The following is a 12,851-nucleotide window of genomic DNA, read 5'->3' as shown; positions in this document are numbered from 1 at the left end:
TTGCTAGGAGTTTTGCTGTGACAGGGTATGTATGTGTAGGAACATCTGGTGTGTTTGGTCCTAACACTCCAGGTCTTTTACCATATCCTGCCCAGCGCTGCTGAAGTAAACCAGGTATAAGTGGTTTCAAGAGAACAGCCAAACCACATCTTACTCTGAGAAATCGTGTCTTGAACATGAAGGCTTTGTTCTCTAGGGCCGGAGCTCCTCTCTCCCTACTGGTAGTCCGTGAAAGTGTTTACAGAGGCCAGCAGCCCAAAGGAACTGAATTCAAGATCTTGAAAGCTCCGGCCTTCACAAAATAAACCTTCAAAGGAGATTCAGAACTATCGGCAACAAAATACTTTCTATTCTCATCCATGGCAACCCCCTCGATTCCTGTCTTCTGTTTATTTAACAATTTAAAAAATAAATCCATTGCTTTGAGCTCGGGGGATTGATATTTTTAAGGTCTGTGGGGTTTTTTTTTCCATGTACACTTCCCATAATATTCTATATTTTCTTTTTCCTTTTGTTATTTTACTTTAGCCATCATTTGCTCTTGTTGGCAATTGCAGCTCTTGCTTTTTCCTTATGTTGGTAACACGATAGGTGAGGTGAGGAAATGCTGATGACAAAAGTTCCTATACTCCTCCTCTTACTTCACCTGAGTGGTACAAATTGATGCCTCTTTTCCACATGGGAGGTTTGGCTTAATATAGATCCAAAAGGCCATATTTTTAAATATCAGCACTTATGCTGTTTCTGCAGTGCCTGTTCCCAGTGCTGCTAGCACTGAATAGCTGTGAACCTCACAAAGAGCGTAGTCAAGAGACTGTTTAAGTTTCATTAAAAAATAAATAAAACCCAAATCCCTGGGATCTACTTAATTGCCCCCAAAACTGGACAAACACCAGAACTAATTTGAACTATTTGATCCAAATTACTCTTGTGAGGTCAGCTCCTTGCTTGCTTACTGGGTAGCTCAGAAATCAAACCAAATACAGACCTACAATTCTGGAAGAAATCAAGAGGATTTTTTTTTGCTGCATCCAAGTAGTTGGATTTGATTATTATTGTCTGACGAGACTGATTGCCAATATCATGTTATGTTTTTTCCATTCCCTCCTTGTGTGGCTGAAGCATTTCAAATGGGGGAAAAAAGCAAAACCCAAAAACAATTAAAAACAAACAAAAAATCCATAATGACCTTCTTACACATATTTTTAAAGGGAGTTCAAGCCTGCTTTTCTAACTGGACCACCTGTCTAACAAGCTTTATTTCTACTACAGGCATTTTATCTTTTTTTTTTTAATGAATACATACAGTAAGACTCTTGTCTCACTTGGGTTTTCTTCCTTTCCCATGAATGCTTACAGTCAGTCATAAACACCAGACCAGACTACCTTAAAAGTGGAAGCCAAGAGAAAATAAAAAAAAAAAAAAAAGAAGGCCAATTCATATTTTATCTAACTGTTCCTCATGTTTGGATGCCACTCAGGCCACACTAGAGATGGTTCTCAGCAGCTTCCCAACTACATGTAAATGGAGAATGAAGCTTTTGGCAATCTCGTCTTCAGGGCTTAACCCACTTTTCACATTCAACAACAACTAGCTGCTGATTGTGTTTTAGCAATACATCCCTGTGGATGAGCTATGCAGGTTTTCAATCTGTAACATTCCCAGCAGGAAAAGCTGCTCTAATTAAGAGCATCTTCTGTAACTGGGAGCCTCTTCTGGTGTTTCTCAGTGCAGACACTGGTGGCTTCGCCAAGACAGCAGGTTTCACAGGAAGGCGAGGCAATGGGGAAAGACCACATCTCACCAACTACTTCTATCGGATGAGGACACAAAGGTCTCCAGTGGAGAACTGGCAAATCCCCATCAGTCAGAGGTAGGTAACTATCACAGGGATGTCTGTTGGCTCTGCTGAGGGGCGACTGGTAACACCTGAAGCTCTAGTGCACAAGGAGACATGGGGACACACCAAGAGACTAACCAGCATCCCTGTGCACAAGGCAGTGCTGTAGTCTGAGCACACGCCTGGCACACACACCCCTTCAGAAGGCTGGTGGCTTCTGGAGGACTGTGCACTGCACACCTGAACTGTAGCAGAATTTGTCCCTGCTGATCAGCCAGGAGAGGAAGCCCATGCCACAGAGGTCCTATTTTCAGAGCTCCCTCCATTTTTAATGGTCTGACAGTAGGAGGAAACTCACAGAAAAAACCCTCTGTGGCTTAACTTTACTTTTCTCAGCGCAGCCGCTTTATCAGGACTGCAAGACAAGACAGGACCACCTGAGAAGGAAAAAATATGTTAGAAACTCGTGAAGGCAAAAAAAAGAGAAAGACGCTCTACTCCTTGATGTCGTTCTTATTGCTACCTTCACCTTCTCCACCTCCTTGAAACTAACTTTACATGGAAACCGTGCAAGTTTGCCCTGTGAGGAGGAGCCACCATGCACCTTGCTGCTGAACGTGTGGTTAGGAGGCTCCTCGCTGCAGAACATCTGTGGGTCTCCTGCAGGGCTAAATGTATCACACAGGGCAACTGATTTTCGAACCAGTTCAGCATGCCATTGCTTGTGCAAAACACGTGTCCAGCCACCAGGCTTGCATAAATTGGCTGTAAATAGTTAATTAAATGCATTTGTGCCCCACCACCTGATTTGCATGCAGAATTGTCAAAACAGCGTGCTAAGATTAGACACAATGTACTCCCCGAACACAATTGTACCACTGAAACACTCTGAAAATCTGGCGCATTGAGTTAAATTTTCACATTGTGCCTTCTTGTGTAATAACAATAATCTCCTCTGCCTTGGAGTATAATCGCAATAAAGAGCTTTTTGTGATTCATTCAGTGTTTATTCACTCAGTAAACAGCCCTTTATTGCTTTTTATACTACAAAGCAAATGAGATTATTGCTTAAATTGTCCGGTAGCGACTAGCTTCTGTCCTCTGGCTTGCTTGTTCAGTTTGTTTTTGTGTTGTGGTTTTGGAAAAGAAAACTTGTTTAAAATTAGCTCCCCAATAAATCAGAGTAACAATGAAGTGAGAGTTTCTGCAGTGTGACAGATTTGTAGCTTTTTATGTTTGTAATGATGATGATATGTTTTCTAGCTTATTTATTCCTGTCTGCCTTTATTCTCCCAAACTCTGAAGTCTGCGGCAGTGAAGGAAGTCCTAAGATGCTGGAGTTTGGGAAGGAGGAACTTGCAGTCCTTGGACTGCACAGCTGCCTCTGGTATTCTCAGGATAAAAAGGTGCAGGAAAGGAGCAAAGAAAGTAAAGAGGCAGGAGTCTGATGCTCAGAGTTGAGAGGCATCAGCTCTAGTTCCCGTCCTATGCTGCACCTAAAAACCTAAGCAATTTCCTTCGCCTATACAATAAGGTTGGTGATGTTACCTCCTTTGGAAAGTGCCCCCAGATCTTTGGATGGTTAGCAGTAAACACTTCTGTTGCTCAGTGACTCTCCAAGCGGTCCCTGAGAGCAGCTGTTCTTAGCACACCATTGCCCCGTGAAAATGTATGGTGAAGCAGTTCTGCAAGCCTCAGAGCAGAAGGATTGGGAACATTGTAGTGTTCACCATGGAGAAGAGCAAGTCAGCTGTAACCAACATTTGTTTGTTCACTCCTTTCCTGAGCGTGCAAATGAAGTGCCCCATAGTTAATCCTCATCAAGAGGCTACATGGTGTATTCACCAAGGGAATGGGAAAGACTTTCTCTCTTTCAGGCAGTAACACATAAATGGCATTTCTTATTTCAGTCCTGCCAACTTTCAGATGTTAGCAAAACATTTCACTGATAATTATTGATCTTCTGTATTTATAGAGAGCTAGGACCTAGTACAATTCAATATTCAGGAGATGCCAATTTTCTATGAATACCTGAGAATGACTTGGTCATTTTCCATTTCTGTAATTGCTTGTGTATTGCTGGGGCATGAATTGCATTCTTTAAAATCCACCTAGAAATAGAACATGGGCGAGGAAGTTGTGCCTGAATGTCTGTCTTCTTACTGAAGCCAGGGATGTTGTTTTCAGTTTGGGCACTTCAAGTATTAATGTCCAACTTCATTTACTCACATCTAGCGTCAGCTTCCACACTCAAATGGATACCTTAAAATAATTGATTAAGAATTGCAAATTGGGGCTCTCAACTTGTTAAATATGCAACTGGGTCTGTATTTTCTCTAATGGACTCTATATTTTCTACAGGAATCTTTACATTTAGCTAGTCTTGACAGCTTTTGAGTGACCATATTTCTCCTTTGGGTAATAGTGTTTCCTAGATTTAGCTCTTTTCCTTGTCTGTGTTGTTACATTCAGTTGCCGTTTTAGTTTATAGCACCTATTTTTACCCTAACCTAAACAGTGACACAATTCTGAACAGAGCAGGTCAAGTCCCAGCTCCACTGAAGTCCTCAGCAAAACCTCGTCCCATTGGCAGCAGAAATGAGATTATAGAACATCCCCATTGCCCTGAGCTTGCAATATGGTTCGACATTTCAGAGCCGAAGGACCTGATCTGACATGTGAGCCAGTACCCACCCTGTGCCCAGCCTTGCTAACTGTGCCAGCTGGGTAGCTTACGTGCCGCAAAGGTTGAGCTCACTGATCGTATCTCTGGGGTATCTCCCAGTAGCTGAACGTGAGAGCAAGGCCTGGAGTACCATGATATTAACAGTTTTGACAACAAAGTCGCCAGAGTTTCGTCTTTGGGATACTACAGTATAAATTCTATACTGACCCTGTGCAAAAAAAATTAATAATATTTAAACAACCCTTATTTCTTTGATGCTAAAATAATCATGAATTGCCAACCACTGCATATTATCATCTGCGTGTATATTAAAGGGGAGATGTCAGAGTCAGTACTCACCGCGAAGCAGCGTCCTCCCTTCGGGAGTGAGAGGCAGACAGACAGGGAGGACATTGACCATCTCGTCTCAGCTCATCTTGTGCCAGTGGCACTTGGAGATGTGATGGCTCAGAGCAATGCTCTGTGCTTTCCAGGTCCGCACTGAAAGTGCACTGGAATTAACGCACTCCTTTGCAGGCAGCGCGTGCATCGCCCCTGCCCCTGTGCCTGCAGCAAGCAGTCTCCCTATGAGACTTCTGCCAGTTCTGGCACTGGCTTCTGTATGGATGTGACATGTTTAGTTTCACCGGGTAGGAATACACCCTGCTTCATAGTTTCCATGCATAAGAAACTTGCTAAGTGCATGGCCTCATCTATGATTAGATTTTTGTTTCACTGGACAACAGTGATTTATGAAGCATATTTTCATGCGGTAACCAGAAAATGTTTCCATTTAATGAATGGACAGTGTACTTTCCTTTATCAAACCTGCTTGAAAACTTTTTATTGTTTTAAGAATACATTCTCACAGATTTGTTGCTTTAACCACGTTTCATTTTAAAGGGGTTCTGCTCCGGTTTGCTAAAACTTTCACGTTGCTGGATGAAGCAAGCGGTTTGTTGGAACGAGGTGAGGAAACGTGAGCTGACAGTCAACGTGCCAAGCAGGAACTGACAGGTGTTTCTTCAATTACCAGCCCTGACACTGGGTTTTTGGGTGCCCTTGAGCAAGTCACTTTGCCTCCATAAGTGTCAGCTCCCCACCCAACAGAGCAGAACAGTCCTATTAATTTTCCCTTACAGTCCCTCAGCCGGTTCATCTCTTCTGACTGCAGGCCCTTCATTGGAGGCTCTGGTTCTCACTGGGGCTTGCTGGGGGCCCAGCATGGCAAAGGTATGTAGTCTTGGCTGTCACAGAATATTAATTAATCATTCCAATAAATCTTGTCAAAGAAATATTAATTAATCATTGCTCCAGAAAAGGGCTTGCCACAGTCTCTGTGGGCCCTCGGTACAGCCTTGGAGCTGCTGGAAATGCACTGTCTTTTTGAACATGGCCCATGGACATGATTAAAAGAACCACCTCAAATCATCCCAACTTTCTCACCATTAAACAGCAGCTACAGCGCCTTCTCTTTTTGATTTTCTTTTCTTATTCTTTCTTTTTTTTTTTTTTTTTGAACCTGGCAGCCTTAGTCAATAAGCCATAAGCGCCTAGCTAAGAAGAACTGCTGTCATCAGACAAAAAGGCCTCCAAGTCCACATCCCTAACAACCTATTTTAATAACAAGAGCAATAACGGGATTTATTATGCATGCGGCTTTCTGCAATCATTTCTGAAGAGAAAATTAGTTTGAAGCCTCAGGCGACAGTTGAACTCTCAGAGGCGCCTAAAATAAAATAAGGAGGGGGGGGGGGGAAGGGAGGGGGCTGAAAAAATAATAACTGGGGAAAAAAGTGTGATGGGAGAAGTTATTGGAGCAAGCATGCTGGTAAACTTTATTTGTGACTTGCTCTTGTCCTCCAGAGGGAGAGCATGGTGGCTGGGAGGCGTGTGGGTTCGCCGGGCTGCGTGACCGGGCTGCCGGTGCTGCAAGCATAGCGGGAGCCACCAGAACACGGTCCCGCAAGGGCAGCTGGTGGCATGGCCCCAGTGCCTCGTTCTACTGCAGGGGTGGAGCAGTGATAAATACCAGAGGGGCTCTGTGTCGAGGAGTAAATCTCAGCTCAGCCAGGGAGTTAAAAGGGGGAGAAATAAAAAAAAGGAAAAATAAAAAAAAGAAGAGGAGGACACGGGCTGGGTGTGCTGCTGGGGGCAGGAGGTATAAAGGCTGCTGGCTACAGGTTAGGGGCAGGAGCAAATCCAGCACTCACATAATGTCCTGAGCTGTGCAAGCTTCTGACCTGGGGACCCACAGCCACTACCCCACACCTGCCCCTTCACAACCACCAAAAATCATCTCCCTTCCCAGGCAGCCTCAGGTCCACCTTGAAACAGAGGTTTAGGTACTAACAGCAGCCTGCCCTGAGAGACCAGCAGCATCCTCCGCTGAGTGTAGGGAGAGGGGATGAAGTTTGGGAACGGGAGAAGCCTACTGTTCCGATTCACATCAATGCCCCTGTGCTTTTCTCTAACCAAGGGGATGTCAAGCTATAAACTGTTTCCTCACAGATATGCTGCATTCCTCCCTGCAGAGCCTGTGCCCAGACCTCTCCTCCCTCCTCGGCATGGCCCCATGGCATGCAAACGGGTTTGAAGGGCCAGAGGTAGATGGTGTTTGGTAGCCAGGATAGGCTGAGATACAGCCTGAATCCCTGAAATTACTTCATTAGCACGATGCTGGGAGCTGCCTCCCAAGGGGTGCACACGCAGCCCAGCACTGTGCAGGAATGGTGTCCGTCTCCAGCAGGAATCCAGGGAAAACCACAGTATTTCAGGGACAAAGTTGGCTTCTGATTTGTCCTGTGGATGTCTTCCCCGTCGTAGGCTGAAGCAGCACTGATGGACTCAGGTGCTGCAGCCAGCCAAGGGCCAGGTGCCACATTACCAAACCATGCCCTCGTCCTCCAACACCCGGGGTAGGTTTGCTCTCCCCTGCTCCTTGCTCTGCATTCCCGTGTCAGACAAGCCCTTGACAGAGGAGCAGGACTTGAGACTGATCAGCACACAATTGCTCCTTCTAAGCAACGTTGAGGGAAAAGCGTATTTGTGTATGCACGTGTGCGCCCATCTGCGAGAGACAGAGCCCGTTACTTCACGTATAGAACGGAGTGCTGGTTGGGGTGTTGTTTTTTTTTTTTCAACTCTTGGGGATTTTTAGGGTTTTTTCCCCTTCCTGAGGCAATGCATGAACTTAATGCTGGAAATAGTATGGACCCAGATGACTTGAGACCAATCATCTCAAACCTGCTATTAGATGCTCCTTGCTTTTTGGGCTCTGGTTTGAGGACACATTAGTTTACTTCAACTCTGGAGTTTGAGGCTGCCCCTTTTGAACTGTAAGGGGTGGCCAAAGAAAATAATGTGTGGTTATTGTTTAAAAAGTCATCATACCAGAATAGTATATGATCACTTAAAGGCAACATCAGTGATCAGGGTCTTCTGCTGGTTTCATCCAGGGCCTTGGCTAACCAAATAATTCCATAGTGATATTTATGGCTTGTATATAAAAAAGAAAATGGACTGAAATCCTGTGGTTGTTTGGTGCCCATGTCTTTAATGTCTAACTGCTTATTCATTCTAAAAAGTGGGATTTAATAAGACAGTTATTGTATGTTATTTAAATACCAATTGATTATTAAAAACATATTTATTTATAACTACAAATTATAAAGTACCCGGGGAAGTGCAGCCAATCAAATCAGTGGACTGCCTGATGAATATCCTTTCCTAACCCCATCATTTTATATATAGAAAAGAGGTTGACTTATGCAGCAGGAATAAAACTAACTTAACTGCCTTTATGGGTCATTTCTTTCTTTGATGAATACTTGTAACTCCCTTTAACGGTAATAGGACCTTTGCTTTCCAACTGAGCAAAAAATAAACAGACCTCACTGTAGGGGCTCTATTGCCTTTTGGGGGGCTCTGAGCAAGGTTAAGCAGAGGCAGATGAAATGGTCTCTGCTTTAATAAAGCATGCCTAAAATATTCCTGAATAAGATCCTCTTTTCCTATTTCCTGACAAATGCTGCCCAGAGGGTCCTTCCACTTGCACTGATGCATGCCAGCAAAGCACAACGTCGTGCCGGCCAGTCAAACCCCCTTTTGCAGTGGCAGAGTCCCACTCCCTGGTAGTCACACAGAAGGCTGGACTGGTCTTCGATGGCTTTTGCATCTGAGAGAATAAAGACATGTTGAAAGCTAGGAGAAATGAGAAACGCTCATCCCATCTTCCCCTTCCTTTTTGGTTTGGAGTTTGGATTTCCCCCCCCCCCAAGTTTGTTTCTCCTTTTTTTTTTTTTTTTCATGGTTAAATGACATGATTAATGAAGGCTTGAAAAAAAAGGTAGCTCTTTCCTGACTCCTTTTCCAAATGCAAAGTGCAGCTGCTTTTGCAGATACAGGTTCTGTGACTCCAACAAGCTTTCACAGCACAGCAGGCCTGACTCGCAGCCAAAAAAGAGAAAATCTGATATGGTATTTATGTCTCTGTTTAAGGAAATTAACCCAAAACAAGGTGGTAGCTGAAAAAGAAGACAATGAGAGAAGGCAGAGGAAACTTGTTCTTTAAGAAAAAAAAGAAAAAGGAAGCGTACTGAAGTAGGCTCCCAAATAAATGACAGACACTTTGAAATCCTGTATCCTGGTGACTTTATGAATTAACTTTGTAAAACAAATGGCTTGATCTTCCTTTGTGAGCCTTGTTAACATCCAAGGGTTACACACTGAGGTGTCATATCACCAGTAGGTATCAGGCAGCACGATTCCCCTGAAATCAATGTAACTAAATCCCCTTACACAAGATGCAGGTCCAGGAAAAACAGACACATCCCAGGGTGATGTGTTAAAGCCAGGGAAAGCACCAGACCCTACTCCATCAACGTGCTTTTCTCCCCATCGGTCTCTCTTTTTAACAAACGTGTTCTTTTAACTGATTGATGTTATTTCTAAAATGTATTTTGATTCACTACTACACATTATTTGCAATTAACAGATGTGTTGATTCAATCGCTGTTTTATTGTAACTTTTCCCCTTTTAGTGTAGAAAAAAAATTGCTAAACAAGATGGTCTTTAAAAAGATCTCCATTATATTTCAAAAGCAATCTTGTTTTTGTTGAAAGAATATACTTCTGTTTATTAATTGAAAGGAATTTGCTTAAGTTAGTTCCACTGAACAAACACTTTGTTTTGCCACATGAGGCCAAATACTTTGAATTTTCGTTTGCTACAGGGTGAAGCCCTGCTGTTACTGGACTGAATGCTGTGTAACTGACTCAGAGTGAAGGCAATAGTGGGCCAAGTCTTGTAGTTTTTACAGACGCCTCTGTAACCCTCCAAGTGTTTTAAGATACGAATTCAGACCAGCACCTGAGCTCCAGATGAATCATTTATTATGAATACATTGTCTGTCAAACCTCCTTTCCTCTGCCCAAAGTCAGTGAAACAAAAAAAAATCTATTACTTTCTTGCAATTTGCTCAAAATTTCATACTGACAAATTTCAGTCTGGTCAAAAACCATTTTTTGCCAAGTTGTTAGTGTTTATAAAGCATAGTGTGAAGCTGGTAGTACAGATCACAAACGTAATTTCCCACGTGTGCCAGTGCACTGAAGTGCTACAAGGAAGTCTCTGAAGGGTGCTCTGCAAGGTCTCACTGTGGGTCTAACCTTTTTTGGCATGAGATAAGCCAGAGTATCTCAGCCCAAAAACTAGTCCAAACAGCTCACAATTTGCCCCTGCAATGAAGAGAAAGGTGTTTGTGCCCAAGTCCATGATGATTTAATTACTTTTTTCCTCTTTTTGCTGAGGAAGGCTGGTGTAGGAGTCGTCTGGAGCAGAGGCTGGCTGCTCATCATGCTAGTAATGTAGTAGCTTTAACAGATCCCCTGAAAAAAAGTGGTTCGTACCATGCCAGGAAGCAGAGACTTAGTTTCAGTAGGGTTGTTGCTCTTGAAAGAGAAGGTCCCAGTTTGAACAGGATCTGGACCTTTACCCAGCCCTATGCATCTATCGAGGATGAACTTCAGCAGTCCTGGAGGAAGGCAGGATTTAGAGCTGGATCTTGATTTTATAACTCGGTTTAACTTCAGGCTTATGTGTGAAAAAGGGTCTGGATTGATTTATATTGTACCTCTATGAGTCTCAGCACTGCATTGTGGGGAGCTCTGCACAGGCACGTCATGCACAGCTAGTTGATGCTCCAGCCGGTTTGTGGTCCAAGCAAAGCCACCTGACTGCTGGGACAGACATTCAGATGTGTGCTTTTGGACAACTAACCTGCACTTAAATACCATTTACACTTATTAATGGCATCAGAGTGACATCCAGTACAGTAACTCCGGAGGATTATGTGAAGTGAAGGGTGAAATAGCTTCACCAAAAGGCAAACACTGAAACATTCCCTTTTGTGTATTGAGCATTCCTGTAGGCTCTGTACTTGCTCTTTTCAGACAATGCTTTCTTGGCTGGCTGGATTATTGTATATCACCTCTCTAACCTGCTGTATTAATTCCCATTGACTGTGAAAAGAACTTGTCAAATAAGAAGGGAAAAGGAGGGGGGGGGGAGCCTTTTAATCCATAAGACACAGTTCTTAAAAGCACCTTGTTGTGTAGTAGCTGCACACAAGCAAAGAATTTGTCAAGAATACAGGGCTGCTGCTAATTGTCTGAATAAATTACAGCTTTGGAGCCTGGAAGCCACAAATCATGTCATTGTAGCACTAAGCCGTTCCTTTATGGAATTGGTCTTTTACAACCTAGAAAAAAACTTTTTAGAAGACTGCCCTGTGGGAAAAATATGAGAGAGAGAGAGAGAGTGAGTGCACAGAGATGTCAGCAGGGTAGCTCTGTAGGCTGCCAGCAGCTGTCTCTGAAAGCAGGGATCCCAATCTGTTCACCTTTTATGGTGGTACCAGCCAAGCCATCAGAAGCAGCAAGACCACAGATGAAGCCATTTGAAGTGCCGTAGAAATGGGCAGGATTAAGAGAAAGTTTTTGGCTGAGGAAGGGTGACTGGTGGTCACTTCTGCAGTACGGACTCCAGCTCATTCCTCCTTGGACCATTAGGGTAAGCCAGCCGCAAAAAGAAGATATTAAAAGTATAACCAAGCACATACTACAGATTCATGTGACATTCACTTTGCCACAGATGACTTGCACGCAGCACTATTAATTATTTTACCCTGCAAGATATGACATTTTTCACAAGCATGGAGCAACAGGTACCTCTCGCCCTTGTAGTGCAGGCACTTGTCCATTCTGATTTTTCCTGCCAGCTCTAGCTATGGTAAAAGAAAAAGGAATATGGGATTTTTTTCATTTTCTTCTGAAGTATCTCACTGTTGTCATTTGAAAGACTCCTACTGAGTTCAGCAGTCTTTGGAAAGAGGCAAGTCCATGTGCAGTAATCCAGTGTGGCACAATCTTTAAAGGGGAGTTTAGCTCTGTTTAGAGAATGACTCTTCGAGGTAATTTCCAGTTCATATTGTGAACTAGACAATAAAGTGGAAAGTGCTCGCTGGAATTTCCTTAAGGCAACCTGAAGCTGTGCTCAGGCTCTTTCCCAGTTTATTAACAGTGTTTGGCAAAGTACTTCAGGCTTCTTTGCAGACCATAGTAATTGGTTACCAGACACTAGAGGACAAGCTGCCTGATAAAATACAGAGTCTGTAATGAGGCAGACAGGCATGATAACACAGCAATAAATCACAGCCGTTAGGGTATATTCCTGGGACGGCTCGCAGAGAGGTTTCAATCAGAAGTCAAGAAGAACCTGTAGCTCCATGTCATACTTCCCTTCGCTGTCAAATCTCACCCAGGACCCTCTCCAGGTGTCAAGTCAAGTGCAGCAGTGAGGCCCATGCTAAAAAGAAGGTAACTACAGATGAAATGCCAGACAGGAGATGTGCTCAGACTTGTTCTTCAAAGGTTGCACTACCAAAACGTAATAATTATTATACACTTCAGGAAGTTTAGTTCCTAGACCAACTGTCCGTTATTGCATTATATGAATAATTAATTGCAAGTCCTGGTAGCTGCCTCAGATCATTGTCTGCACAACACACAAGTGACATGGGATGAACATACACCACTGCTTCAATAAGTTGATGAAAATCTCAGCAAAGCTGCTGAAAAAAGTCTCAGTGTCGTCAGTGCCTCCAAGTCCTGCAACATCTGCTTGGGACAAGCAGCGTGGGGACAGACGCTAGGAAAACAGCTGCTTTCCACCTCCCCACACGCACCGCTTCCCTTTTTTAGTACTCACCATGGGCCAGCTAGTCCATGTGACAAAGGTAGTTAATGAGAAGAAAGCCTTTCTTCCACCAAAACTACAGCAAATC

This window comes from Phalacrocorax carbo, chromosome 14 (assembly GCF_963921805.1).
Source record: "Phalacrocorax carbo chromosome 14, bPhaCar2.1, whole genome shotgun sequence".
Lineage (NCBI taxonomy): Eukaryota > Metazoa > Chordata > Aves > Suliformes > Phalacrocoracidae > Phalacrocorax > Phalacrocorax carbo.
The sequence above is the reverse complement of the archived record's forward strand: the minus strand, read 5'-3'. Positions refer to the sequence as shown.